The sequence below is a fragment of the Brachycentrus maculatus genome, unplaced genomic scaffold (genome assembly GCF_059751285.1).
Source record: "Brachycentrus maculatus isolate JH-2025_06_01 unplaced genomic scaffold, ASM5975128v1 h1tg000116l, whole genome shotgun sequence".
Taxonomy (NCBI): domain Eukaryota; kingdom Metazoa; phylum Arthropoda; class Insecta; order Trichoptera; family Brachycentridae; genus Brachycentrus; species Brachycentrus maculatus.
Genome location: NW_028280869.1, coordinates 253,605 through 268,347, shown reverse-complemented (window position 1 = coordinate 268,347; position 14,743 = coordinate 253,605). Strand labels below are relative to the sequence as shown.

Here is a 14,743-nt window from a genome sequence, read left to right as displayed (position 1 = left end):
CGAGCGTGCTGACCATTACACTACGGAGGCGGACAAAAGTCATAAAGTAAACAAATGTATTTTTTACGTTTTAATAATATTCAAGTAAGTATTTTATAATTTCAAGAGTATTCCGAATTTTCCTCATTTTATTATCTTTCAATGACCGTATATCAAGATAATCCATAAAGACCATCTCCGTTAAAAAATGTTTCTGACCGTCAACGACAGGGAAATCTTTTTATTTAATATAATTATGTTGTTAATTTTATGTTCGATAATAATAATATTAATTATTCAAGGGATTACTTGATAAATAAAAATTAATTGAATCGATGTGAAGCCAGGAAAATATTATTTTAATATTATTTTAATAAAAATAATTCTCTTTTTAATACTTTTTTAACCTTGTCCTTCAAGGCCACGCAGAAAACGATTAATTTATTTTAGAATACTTATCTAAGCCAAATAAAGTTTTTTCCATACGAATATGCAAATTTATTTATCGGACAATTTATATAGCGATATTTCGTAAAAAATCATCATAAGGTACTACTTATATAGTTTTTTCCACGTTTATTTTATTTGACCAGTAACCGGATTTCGTCGTTAACGACATCATCAACTTAATGAGGGTTGAACAAAAATTTAACTTTTTTTTAAAAATTAATACATAAATGTACATGAATTGGAATTTTGCGATAAATATTATTTATCATTTTTTAACTCCTTACCTTTCAATAACTCTTTATTTCCGAAACCAAATTCATATTTATTTCGAAATAATTTTTTTTTCAATACAAAACAGGTGTTTTAAGGTGGAGACTGACCGGAGCATTTCGTCCTAACATAACGTCGTAACATCGCTCGTGGCGAGCATCACCGAGCACCCGAATCTATGGGTGGAGCGCTCGGGTCGCCGTACTGACTGCCGGAATGCTCGCATCGTAACGTGTTACGTTACGACGAAATGTGGAGGTCAGTCTCCGCCTTTAAACAAAAAATGCAATTATGGACGTAAAAAAATATTTCTTCAATTAGCTTATATTCAATTCAATACCAATTTTCTCTAGACTCGATTTATATCTTTTTACAGTACACAAAAAATATTTTTGTGTTGATTCAAGAAAATTACGTTGCGAGCTATTGAATATCCCGCTTTAAATCAAATTGAAATGTTGATTTAATTTTTTTGTGTAGTGAAAATACATGAAATATCTGTGAATTTTATCACAAAAACCTCAAATGGTAATTATTGTTAAAATATGTACGATAAGCTCTGATAAAAATAGCGTTTGTGTCCAGCTGCCATTGAGATAATTCTCATTTTGAGCGGGTGTTGTGGAAACACTATGTTTACGTTAGAACGAGTACTGTAGTATGTATGTATAGTAAATACGGCATACTGCGCAGTAGACCTGAATTATTTGTTTGTGCAACAATACTAAATAGCTGGGTGTGTCGCTGCACATTAATGCACGGACATATCTTATTTAATGCAAACAACGCTATCAGATAATAAATTCAGATTTATGTAATAAAAGTCTTAGTGTTCAATTCTTGAATTGCATTTAAAAAAATCGCTCACTCCTTTCAACAACGTCATATATCAAAAATCGTAAATTTTCAGTTGTGCATGTTTTCGGAATGCCCAGAAAATGTACTTTATCCCAGCAAAAGCGGCATATTTTTTTACTTAATATTTACCCGCTACAGAGCAGAAAGTGTTGTTTTAGCATTTTGAAGAAAAGGTATTGTTTAATTATTTTTTTATTATACTAAATATTTTACAAATGTAGAAAAAACCTGGTTTTACCTAAAAAGATCGGTTGCACAGTAAAAAGTTCAATAAGTGGCTTGATATTTATTTTTATTACATAGTATCATATTTTTAAACTTTAAAAACGATCTCCTGAAATATCAAGTTTTTTGATAAATGACATTGTTGAAAGGAGTGAGCGAAATAAAGAATCATACCTTCCTAACTTTTTTTAAAAACTTTTACTTTGTTTTTGTCATGAGTGATTTAGAATCATTTTGAAAAAATAAAAAGCTATGTTGAAGTTCGTCTTTATGGAAATTATATTCCTTGAAATTCACTAACGTAACGTAGAAATGATATTAATTGAAATTTACAATGTGAAATGATATTCCTCGATATTCACTAATGTGGACATGATATTTCTTGAACGTCACAAATGTGGGCAAGAAATTCACTAAGGTGAAATTGATATTTCTTTCAAATTTATCAATTTGTCTAAATTATATTTCTTGAACTTCACAAATGTGGATATTATATGAGGTCGTCAATTTCTCATATTTATAAATATTGAAGCATGACAAAGGCTTTTATACATATTTGGCAAATGTGAACGGGAGAACACAAAAAGACTTGACACGATTTAAAAGTTCATATGTCACATTGTGAATATCAATGAATATCGTTTCACACTTTTTAACGAAAAGCGTCCTTAAGGTAGTATTTTACGAAAGTGGCTTACTAACTAAAAATTATCCAAATTTATTATAATTATTATTTTATCTAAAATCTGGTGGAGTCAAAAGTCTACGCAATTGAAAAGCATGTACTACTAGATGTAGGTATCTGAAGGAAGCTAGGAGTGTATGTAGGGACAGAAGCGTATGGCATTTCATCTTCTCTGCCAACTCTTGAGGAGAAACGGCGTGATGGTAGTAGTAATAATAATAATAATCAATGTGGATAACTTATATAACGCCATTTTTGTAAAATAATACCTCAAGGGCGCTTCACTGTGAATGAATTGGGGAAAATATTATGGTGGAAATGATTTAGCAAACAAATGTAGTAGGAGAAGTAAAAATATTAATGGCAAATATAATTTCGTCAGAAAAAAGACGAATGAAGAGCCAGATGAAGGCAGAGTTCCATCGCGTCTGTTAATTTTGATTGCGTCACGAAGCCATGTGCTGTCTAGGAGCATTATTGCGACAGATTAAATATTATGGAGTATAAAAATGTCATTCACGAGTTTCGGAATGTTCGCTAATGACGCGAGTGTCGAGTCTCGGCTACAGGACACATTTTTTGTTTATGATCTCCGAGCACCACGTGTGGTGTTTCGCACATGTCTCCGTTCCCACGCTTCGGCATCAACAGATGTGGGTATCTGGTACGGTTTCATCTGCGCAAGAACGGAAGGGTGCACTGGCGAGCATGCCTCGTCTCGCGTACTTCTAATTAAGTTAAACAATGATCAGGAGCCCGCTGATCGAACGGTCTGGGAAGGTTGATAATTGACAAGCAGCAAACAACCAAAATGGTAGCCATTTCTACACGAAAACTTAACGGATTTACGTGGTGGGTTCAATAGAAGTACCATAAATCGTGTTCGCGAAAGATAAAAATAATAAGAGGTATCGAGTTTTAAAGCAAGGTAAATTATTTACGTTATATCTATGGTAAATAATAGACGTGTCGATAAATTTGACTGGAAAAAAATTATTTCGATTTTATTTTTAACTAGCTGTGCCCAGCGACGCGCTGCTGTGAGTCTAGTCAAATGAAAAAGAAAGAGAATAGAAAGTATACATTTTAAACTAACTAACTAACTAAACATCACGCCGCTTCCCCGCAAGGGTAGGCAGAGAGAATCGAACGCCACACCACTCTGTCTTTGCAAACGTTCTTTGCCTCTTCTACATTCATGCATCTCCTCATACATACCCGACGATTATTACGACTCCTGACCCGGCCGCTTTCAAGTATTTGACATACCTGATTGTGACAAGTTTTCCTCGGTCGTCCTCTGCTTCTTTTTCCAACTACATTCGCTTCATAAATTTGTTTAACCGTTCTTTCTTCACTCATACGCTCCACATGTCCAAACCATCTCAACACACCTTTCTTAATTTTATCGAAAATGCTTATCTAAGCCTTACATTCCTTCCTTATTTCATCATTCGAACATCTATCAAACATCGTTTTGCCACACATTCGTCTGAGGGATCGCATTTCGACTGCATTCAGTCTGCTTTCATCCTTCTTTTGCCAACTCCATGCTTCGCTTCCATACATAAGGGTTGGAACCAGAACTCCATTGTGTACTGCCAGTTTAGCTTCCGCTGATAGATTTTTATTTGCTAAAACTGATTTTAGTGCACCATTCACTCTGTTCCCAGCATTCACTCTCCTTTCTATGTCTTTATCAATCTTTCCATCCCTAGAAAACATACTACCCAAATATACGAAATCATCTACCTGTTCCAAAATCTCCCCATTTACCAATATTTCACACTCAGATCTACATTCATCTCTTTCAAAAACCATGATTTTGGATTTGCTAACATTCATCAATAAATCACATTTTAATATGATTAAATTCAAAATTCTAGTGAAAAATAAATGAAAATATTGAAAATCCATGAAAAAACAATGCAATCGAAAACATTGAAAATGGTAAATGACGCGAATGTCTAGAAACACGTTGTCCATCATTCGCAATGTTTCGTAATGGATGTATTGCTTTTACGTTAAACAGATGGCGCTACCATTCACGATAAAAACTGTTTAAAAAATATTTTATGCGTCCAGATAAAAACACCTATTACAGGTATATAAAACACGCGTGTATTACAATGCTACGTTATGTCAAAAATATATGTGGGTATACCAATTCAGAATGAATTTCACCTTTGTTCGATTGGAGTAAGCTACTTCACAAATTTCTCAACCGATGGCGCCACTGTTAGCCAAACTTCCAAATCTATGAAATAAGACTAGCATGGGATAGGATTCCACCAGAATTGCATATATACAGGTTTAAAAAATAATGCATTATAGGTGTTTAATAATGGGGAAAATGGTGAACGTTACACAAGTGTATAAAGCGATCATTTAAGCCACTCAAATGCCAGGTCGTAAGCCCTGGGATGCTCAGATTTACATCGTCTTACGATAGATGTTTCATTTCAAGTTGAGGCACCTATAATATTGATATGTATATCATCCGTAGGGTTAATAATCCACTTAAATTTAATTTATTATTATTCATTCAGCGTTGAATAAATGATAATAAATTTAATTTAAAATGTCATACATTTTGAAGGGATCCTAGACCATTCTAGCGCTAATTTATGAGTGTGTATCATAAAAGGGGGGTTATCGAAGGTCAAGCTGAGAGTTTTTTGACATATTTATGTAAAGTACCGAGAAATTGAGATATTTATCTCAAATTTAACACCAGTAAATCACAGTCCAAGTGAAGTTAATTTTTTGACACCCATTTCTATAGTATGAAGATCATAAAATATCAAATTTCTAATCTATTGAATACGTACAGTAAAACCTCGATACAACGGACCTCCGTTTAACGAACTTCAGATATAACCGACAGAAAATCCGGTCAAATTATGTATATTATTAACTGTACGTCAGATAACGAAGTTCAACTTTATTATTCAAATTTATTCGTAATTTTAGAGAGTTAATTAAAATTAAAATAAAACAGCAAACATCGAATGTGGAAACAAAACTTGATTATTTTTTTAAAAGAAGAATTACCGAAAGCAAGCTCATCAATATAAACCTTGATAAAATTTGACGTAATTGTTTTTTTCTTCTTAAAACACTGTTTCCGTATTAAAAATAAGTTATTCTTCGAAATTAATATATTGTTTTTAAAAAGAAAAGAGTTATTATAAGGTGACAAATAAAAAAAATTTAAATTTTTTTTAAATATATCTTTTCTATGTATTTTCTAAACAAAATGTTAATTTCTAATATTTCTATTTTAAAAAGAAATCGCTGGCGAAGATATGACCGGCCTCTTACGTGGTCGTTCACGATCTGAAATTGAATTTTGAGAATTCGCCCTTAAAATAGAAACGTCCACATCACGATAAGTGCCCGAAGAAAATGAATAGAGTTAGATTTTTTTATGTTTTGCATTGTTTATTTATATTTAAATACTGTGTTCGTATTTAAAAAAAAATCTGATTTATTTTTAACCAATTTTTATACAACGGACTTTCAGCTTTAACGGACACCCCCCCTCCTCAATTAGTCCGTTATATCGAGGTTTTACTGTTATTTACTAATTCTCTCTTTGGATATAATATGGCGTTATCTGATTTACGATTTAAGCACGTAAATTCCACGAAAAATTAAGAGTTTTAAGCATGTTTTACTGATTCGGTCTCAAGAGGTTTGTTTTTGTCGAAATATCAATTAAATAATAAATATTTACTAGAGGCATTCGACAATACATCAACCTGACACAGCAGAAAAAATAAAATTAAAATTCATAAATAAACTTAGTCCCTCTTTTGTTAGAAGAATGCACATTAGTATCGTTGCGACCCCCGCAGTGATGGTGACATAACCAGTCAAACACTTCAAAAAGCCTAAGTAAATATAAAACTTTAAAGAAATATAAAGAAATCTTCGTACAAGAATCATGTTTTAGGGTTGAATTTTGTTTGCATTTTTTAAAAACTTACTATTTCTTCGTCATCGTCTTTAATATTCCCCTAATGAAGGGTAAAATTACAAGAGCATAAGCCTCTTTAGGTTTCATTTACATCTTTGAAAGTCCTTTACATGCAAGTGTCGAGATCACGATGAAGGTTTGAAATATTGTTTTGTTATGTCATTTTTTTTCTAGTAAATTCGAAACGTCTGATTTTGAGGCAAAAAAATCAGGGTTGAAAAAATCAAATATGGAAGACATTTATCCCCAGTGTGGGGTGAGTTTTTGTGCATTTTAGGGTTTGTGAGTAGTTCGGGGTCCCAGGCACCTGTTTTGTGTTAAGGTCTACAAAAAAATCAACCCCTCTGAAATCTGATATATTTTGATGGACCGCTTAGGAGGGTGATGTAAATATTATAAGAACATATTATTTTCAAGTTTTCTAGTAAAAATATTAAAAAATAAATTAATGAAGTAAACCAAAGAAAATATAACTATGAATTAAACTAACTATCACGCCGGTTCTCCGCAGTTGTAGGCACCACTCTGTCTTCTTCGCCTCTTTCACAATCATGCATCTTTTCATGGATCCCACCGATTATTTCGACTCATGATCTGACAGCATTCAAGTATTTTTATTAATTGATTCCGCAGTCACTTTGTGGTGATATCAATACATTTTTTATTTAAGTTTTACTTGGTAAATGCCATTATTTATTAAAATCTATACTGACATCTATTGTGTTTTGATTCACCTCAAGTATTTGCCGTGCATTTTAAACGAATTAGGTGATAGACGTCACACGCTTCAATCAGCTATAACAATTGCCATGGGTGAAATGATCAACTAAGCAACTAGCTAACTATATTTGGCAAGCGTGCCTCTGCTGTTGCGGAACGTTGGCGTAGAATGCTCTTCCACCAGTAATTAGAAACAATGAGAGTGAGATAATCTTTTAAAAAAAAAACTAAAAACGCATTTGTTTGCTTAATCAATTCAATCACAGTGAAGCTCCCTTGAGGTAGTATTTTACAATATGGCTATATATATCATGTAATATCCGAAATTATTATCATATTTATTTAAATATGAAAAAAGACAATTTTTGAGTTTGTTAATGTAAACATTTCTAGTTTCGAGAACTACGAGTGTTCTCATAAACGAGTATACTTAGGTGAAAAAACAAAGTGTTGTAAAATACCACAGTTTGTATTTTCACCTATGATGAGAACAACTGTAGCTGTCTAATACATTAATAAATTAAAAAAGTGGTCTTCTACAAATGTTTTTTTTTTTTTTATTTATTTAAAGATTTTAATCAATCTGCCTATGTCGTTTCAAATGTTTAAATTTTCTATCAATTGCATTACTGGAAAAAACGGAGCTGTATTAATTGTCCAATAAATCCATATTGTTTAAATAATATTCTCATTACTTTTAAGATGACCCTCCAGATACCACACTACTGTAGTTATTCTACCCGAACCATTTAAAAGTTGAGCTTCGTGCATGAGGTTATAATGGAAAGAAAAAGAATGAGGACAAAATGAAGAAAAAATCAGTACATTATGTATAAAGATAACATAAAAAGCACACACGTAATTGCTAGCGAATATGTATGAAACCTTTTAAAATATGGCTATGCTATACAGATATGGTATATATATCTGGATTTCTTCTTCTTCTATGTGTATGTCATTACAGGTCCCCCTGATGTCGACCATCACTTGAATGTAATATTAATAATAATAAATTTGGATTTTCGTAAAATAATACCTCAAGGGCGCTTCACAGTGAATAAATTGGGGAAAATATTATGGTGGAAATGATTTAGCGAACAAATGTGTTTTTAGTCTTATTCCAAAGATTATCTCACTCTCACTATTTCTTACCATTGGTGGAAGAGCATTCCACGACGTCGGCCCGAAACAGCAAAGGCACGCTCGCCAAATTTAGTGCGTTGGTTGCGAGCTGGTAAGATCACTTTGCCCATTGCAGATGTTGCCGATCGAAGCGTGAGACGTCTATCAACCAATTCATCTGGAATACACAGTTCTATTTGATACTCTGGAGCCATATTGTGTATTGATTTATACATGAGTAGGCAGAGTTTATACTCAACCCCTTTCGGGAAAGCGTAACCAGTGGAGTTTGTGAAGTAGCGGGGTGATGTGACTGAGTTTAGAAATTCCAAAAATCAGTCTCGCTGTTGCGTTTAACACTGATTGCAATCGAGTCATTTTATTGTTTGGTAGACCCGTGTACATACCGTTACAATAATGTAATTGTCTTTGTCTTGGGTAGCTCTAAACAGCGCCTCCAGATCCCTGTCCAATCTCGTTTATTCCGGAGCCAGGAGATCTGTCTTCAGCTCACACCTCGTCGACCTTCCATTTTGCGTTTTATGATTAGATGCAATAGTTCGTACTTCTCTCCGCACATGCCACAGATAAGATACCTTCCGGACCTCGATATCAGTCAACAACTGTTTCCCTACTTTTGCTCTTTGGAGCACAGCTCTCTCTGCCTTGCTCTTTGGGTTTACAATCCAATTGATATTTGATATTATAACGAAAAGTTTGATGCTCATCCTCATAAACTTTTTTTTCTTATAATCAATTACTATCGTTCTATAAGTATTTATTATCATAGTAAACGCATCTCGTTTCGTTGCGTTTAGCCAAATTTACAATGACACTAAGTGAAATTAGAAATATATCTATAATGTTACACATTCTTTATGCTTTAGTTCATTAAAGAAAAAGAAGAAAGATCACAATGGCGGCTGTTTTTGTTATTTATGTACTTAAAAAAATATAATTATCGTGTGTATTTCGATTCCTGGTCAGCATTAGATGAAAAATATATTATAGTTTGCTAACATTCTCCTTATCATTAATCGTTCACTTTGTGTAATACCACTTTACATAAAGTAAACGATGAATGATAAGGAGAGTGTTATATGGTATTACCATACAACAAAGTTTACTCGCTAAAAATGACAAACATACGCGATGGGTCATTCTCGTTTTATTCTGACATTCACGTTTGTACAATTTTTTTTCTAAAAATATGTATCAGAAAAATAGTTTTTGTAGGCACATACGTGCAGTACGTGTAAAAATGCAGCTTATGTAAAAATTATCCACGAGTGTATTCGAGTGTTATTGTTATGTGTACCTGTTCCGTTTATTCAATCAAAACCAAAACACGGGAATGCGAGGAACAGATGAGTTTATCAGCTGATCAAATAATTTCCTTAGCAGACATCGTACACCCTCCCCCCGACGCTTCTCCTCCCATTAACCATTCGCTCGGAATGCCACCTGACTCATTCTCCTATCCGGTCAGCTATCAATGATACTGAAAACCCTCTTAGTGCACGAAGCGCAAAGGTCAATCAACACTTGTTATTCCTAATGTACAAGTTTTAAAGTAGATTAAATATTGATGTAATATTTAGTTAGCTATATCAGCATCAAGATTTTATCTACTTAGTTCCAAAAATTATAAAAATACTTCTTTTTGAAGGAAAGTTGAGTAACTTAAACAAGTTATGAGACATATAAATAAATGATTGATGGGTAGAAGTGATACAGGCTATAAGATGCCTTGGCTTAGCACCCTGAGGCAGTGAATCTGGATTTAACCTGATCCCTATGATGAATCACTAGGATTACAGCTGATAATTAAATTAAAGAAAACAAGGATAAAAGTGGAAAAACCCAGACTGATGTGAGAGGAAGCAAGCTGGAAGTTGGCTGCTGAGGACATGAGGGGTTGGAGGTGATTGTTGCAGGAGGCCATGGTTTGATATTGGCTGTAGCGTCATCAGAGAGAGAGGGAGATAGAGAGAGAGAGAGAGAGAGAGAGAGAGAGAGAGAGAGAGAGAGAGAGAGAGAGAGATAGAGAGATAAAGCATACACTTATTGTTTTGCTAATTTGAGTTACAAGAGACAATTTCATTCAATCAAAATTTAAAAAAAGCAATCAATTAGTTGGTTAAAAACAGCTGAGGAAGTGGAATTGTGCGTATTCAGAAGAGTCGTGTTATCAACAAAATTCTGCCGTTTGTGTGTGGCAATCCAAAGGTGTGTGTTTTGGAAGAGTTTAATTTTAATCTATTTTCAGACATTCATTCACCAATACTCTTGATTTATTTATTTATAGAATACATCAGTCAACCTTTCTCTCATAGTTTAGCATTTGAGCATCACCCGTATGGCAATGAGGCAGCAATCCACGTGATTTTATTATGTCAAGCCATCTTCTGTGCGTGTCGTGGACTATCACTTGAGAGTAATTGTCCTTGTTTTGGGCAGCTCTAAACAGCGCATTGACAGTTTTGATCTCCGTCCAATCTTGTATATTCCGGAGCCAGAGATCTGTCTTCGCTCACACCTCTTCGACCATTTATTTTAATTTTTATAATTAGGTGCCAAATTCTACATTCATCCAACTAAAGGGTTAGCAGTCAGGTAGGTACTCCAAGAAGTACTTAATCAGAATATACAATGAACAAGTCCATAGCGTTCACGTTTATAGAAGAACATTTGATCAAACACACTTACGGAATATGTTATATGGTGCCTAATGGCGAGTGAACGTGCCCGAGACTGCCAGTGCGTGTTGGCTACTGCCTCCTGCGAGCTCAGTGTCAACAAACAGTGAATTGTCGTTTTGTGTGGAAATTACAACAAACGCTGCATCCAATGCGACACCTGAATAAAACGACTAGCGACCAAAACAAGGGATCTTCGCCAGACCTAACTACCAGGGCCGGGCTAGAAGAGGATTATAATGAAGTACCTCATAGGCGCTCTTCAACCTTATAGTGATATGATGATACGAAGGTATTGGACAAATTTTTAGATTATTATCTTACGCAAACTTCTAAATTAATCAATTGAACATGGAGATGTCCATCTGGAACTGCTAAGTGCCAATTAGTATTAGTCCGTTTTTTCAGTAAAAACTTCGAACGTTTTGTTTCACAAACAAAATAATAAGAATCGATTAACATTAAAAGTTAATTTGATGTGAATGTTAATATATTACTAGTAATGGTAATAAGCCCTAAATACTACGTAGGAAAAAAATATAATAAGTATGAAATATATAAGATGTTAAAAAAATCTAATTCAGAAATGAAGTTACCAAATTTGTCGCAAAACATAAATTTTATCACGAAAAATAAAACTTTACCCCTGATTACAAACATTGATTGACGTAGATATATATGTGGCGGGCCCAAAATTTTATAAAGCCTGCCTGACTATAAACAATAAAAATAACTACAATTATTATTGGGGTTCACTTAAAACATTAATTTGATTCAGCAAAACATTCTTCTATTATTTATTAAAAACTGATGAATATAGCATTACTTAAGAGCTAACTAATTCCAAACATAGATGTCACCTATGAAGTGTATTCTGGAAGAACATGTTGTCACTTGCAAAATATACACAACTTTATGAATTTAGAGTAATGTGGTTGTCAATCAAAGGTAGATATTACAAATTAGGTATGTCAAATACTTGAAAGCGGCCGGGTCAGGAGTCGTAGTAATCGTCGGGTATGTATGGGGAGATGCATGAATGTGGAAGGGGCGAAGAATGTTTATGACAGAGTGGTGTGGCGTTCGATTCTCTCTGCCTACCTCTGCGGGGAAGCGGCGTGATGGTTAGTTAGTTAGACTTCCAACTTACTAATCTCCTTCATCTAAGTTGACAAATCAATAAAATCTTGATAAAATATTCGAAAGAGGTACCCGAAAAAGTGCCTAGGCCCTGCAAAGGTCTTACGACGGCTCTGGCAACAACAGTTGTTCTCAAATTCTTGAAGTTGTCGACCGTATAGCAAACAAGCCAAAAAGACATGTATTGTATTTATCATCTAAAATGAAGCGTGTGAAAAGTAAATTTAGATGCAGAAGTCAAATACATTGGGGAGAAAGAAAATACAGTGCATACTTCTCTGTTATAGCAAACTCAGAAATAGTGACATTTCAGTTGTAGATGTGTTCAATGGGTAACTGTTACTTGGTGGTTACACGATTGGGATTCGTTTTTAAAATTTGATTTAAATTGTAAGAAATACAATATCCAATCTAGTTTATACGTTGATTACGAATCTTGAAAATTTTTGAATTAAGTACCTACATACTACTTATTGAAATCGATTTTTGGATTCGATTGCCCATCATTGATCCCGGTTATATACCATAAACAGGCATGGAACCCTGAAAATATAACTGTCATATTTTTTCTCCCACATAGTATTGATTATTTTACCATTTTATTTTTCACACAGCAGTAATGTCCTTCGCTTACATCATGTTTATCCTATCCAATAGATGAGATATGAAGGATAATCTTGTCTTAGATACAAGAATCTGGAGCGTAAGGTTGGTCATTTAGGCCTCACGTAATTATTGATAAACTAGCTTCAATTCGTGAGGATAGAAGTTGAAGAAGAAATACCTCAACGTGTACAGTCTTCATCGTTTTATTAATCTTGCTACAACGACACATGGTAGAATCCACCGAAAAAATGCTGGCTTTAATTGTCGGTAGCGCTTTTGAACGATAGAAATATTCATATTCACCAATATAATAAATTAGAAGATGGATGCGATGAAGAGTGATCCAATCAAGAACACAACTCTAATTCAGGAACGGTATGTTTTAGTATATTAGTGTGGTACAAGGTGTATCGAAATGGACGATATAGTAATATGATGGTCTATCATATATACGTTAGTATGGGACATATCTTCAGCAGATGCCCGAATATCTAGCGAAGCATATCTTGACGAGATGTATCGAGGTACGAGGTCACGAGGGAGTCAAGCAATGGAGGGATGATGTACTCCACGGTGGCAAATGGCACCAGCGGTGGACCGTTCCAGGTGGAGGGAGATATGCCGTGATCACCGCTCTCAGCCGTGTATATACCGTAGAAAAAAACGAGGAATCTTCTACTGTTCAGTAGCTAAGTATAGGTGAGATTTTTACAATTTATGCTGATTCATACAGATTCCTTGACAGAAAGTCATACTGCACAGTCATACAATACAAACGTTTTTAGACTTAAGTATTACCTATACTCGTATAACTTCATTTGAAGTTATAAGTCACTCGTATCATTATTAATATTCATATCGTTTCGTTGTCTAAATTAAGCCCCGTGTACACGTCTGCGATATCGTCAGTAATGTCAAATCCGTATTATTTAGACGCTGACTAAGATGTCTACCTTTGCGTGTTTAAAACTAGACGATACAGTAACTTCCACCGTTCTCTGTCTTAAGTTAAGATAATTTATTTTCTTCTGCCCATCTTTAGAGCTTGGGATATCTCGTCTTTTTCAACTATCAACAACTAGCTTTTCAATATTATTATCACTAATAAAATAATTATGAAGATTTATATTGAAATGAGCCAACAGGTATATGGTCATACAACCTATATAGGTTTACTGACGCACTTGATACGTGGGGTGCGGGTGTGTGTACGTGAGACACACGTGGTGTGAATGGGTAATATGTACCGACGTGTTTGGACATGGGGGAGATACATTATACACAGGTGCACATGTGTATAAGTCACTTCATCGTGAGAAAATTTAAATTGATTGGAATCGTCATCGATTTATTTAAATATTGTATTTCCTGAGACAAGATTTTAGAAAAATAAGCGAAGAAGTTATTAATGCCAAATTGACTGTATTTCCATACCCCCAAGTAGTCCTGATTCTAAAGAATTATTACTACTTCAATTTATTATAATTTTTACTTGGTAAATACCACTATTTCTTAAAATTTATTGTGAGCGTATTCCAATCCATTCAGCATCACTACATAGTTTTATCCACTTTTATTTTATTTGACCAGTGAGCAAGTTTCGTCATTACCGATATTATCAGACTGATGGGAAGCTACACAAAATTTAAAATTGACAGTCTGTCGAAATACAATTGATTTGATTTGATTTCATAGAAATACAAAAATATATGATTTGACAGAAAAACAGAAATTCAGAATTACATATATTTGGCAGTTGACAGTTGATTTGTAGTCAGTGCGTTTTGCTATTTCACCATAAATACTCTGAATGACCATAATGGGCGTCGTAGATTCGGGAATAGGCCGAAAACAATATTCAGCTTGTTCCACGCAAGACTTTGTTCACCAATGAGGCACATTTTTGGTTAAATGGCTATGTCAATAAGCAGAATAGTCGAATTTTAAATGGAGAAAACCCAGAAGCCTTTGCCGAGATGCCCTTACACCTATTAAAGACACTGTTTA

At 34.1% G+C, this 14,743-nt stretch overlaps 1 protein-coding gene across 1 annotated transcript in view; it reads right to left on the bottom strand.

The window, feature by feature from the left end:
- The window catches only part of LOC148309874 (uncharacterized), a 90,473-nt gene extending 79,403 nt beyond the window's left edge, over window positions 1-11,070 (bottom strand). Inside the window, exon 1 of the mRNA XM_088259349.1 lies at window positions 11,001-11,070. The gene's annotated coding sequence lies outside the window, so the exon portion shown is untranslated. The remainder of the gene's footprint in view (window positions 1-11,000) is intronic.
- Window positions 11,071-14,743: the final 3,673 nt, after the last annotated feature.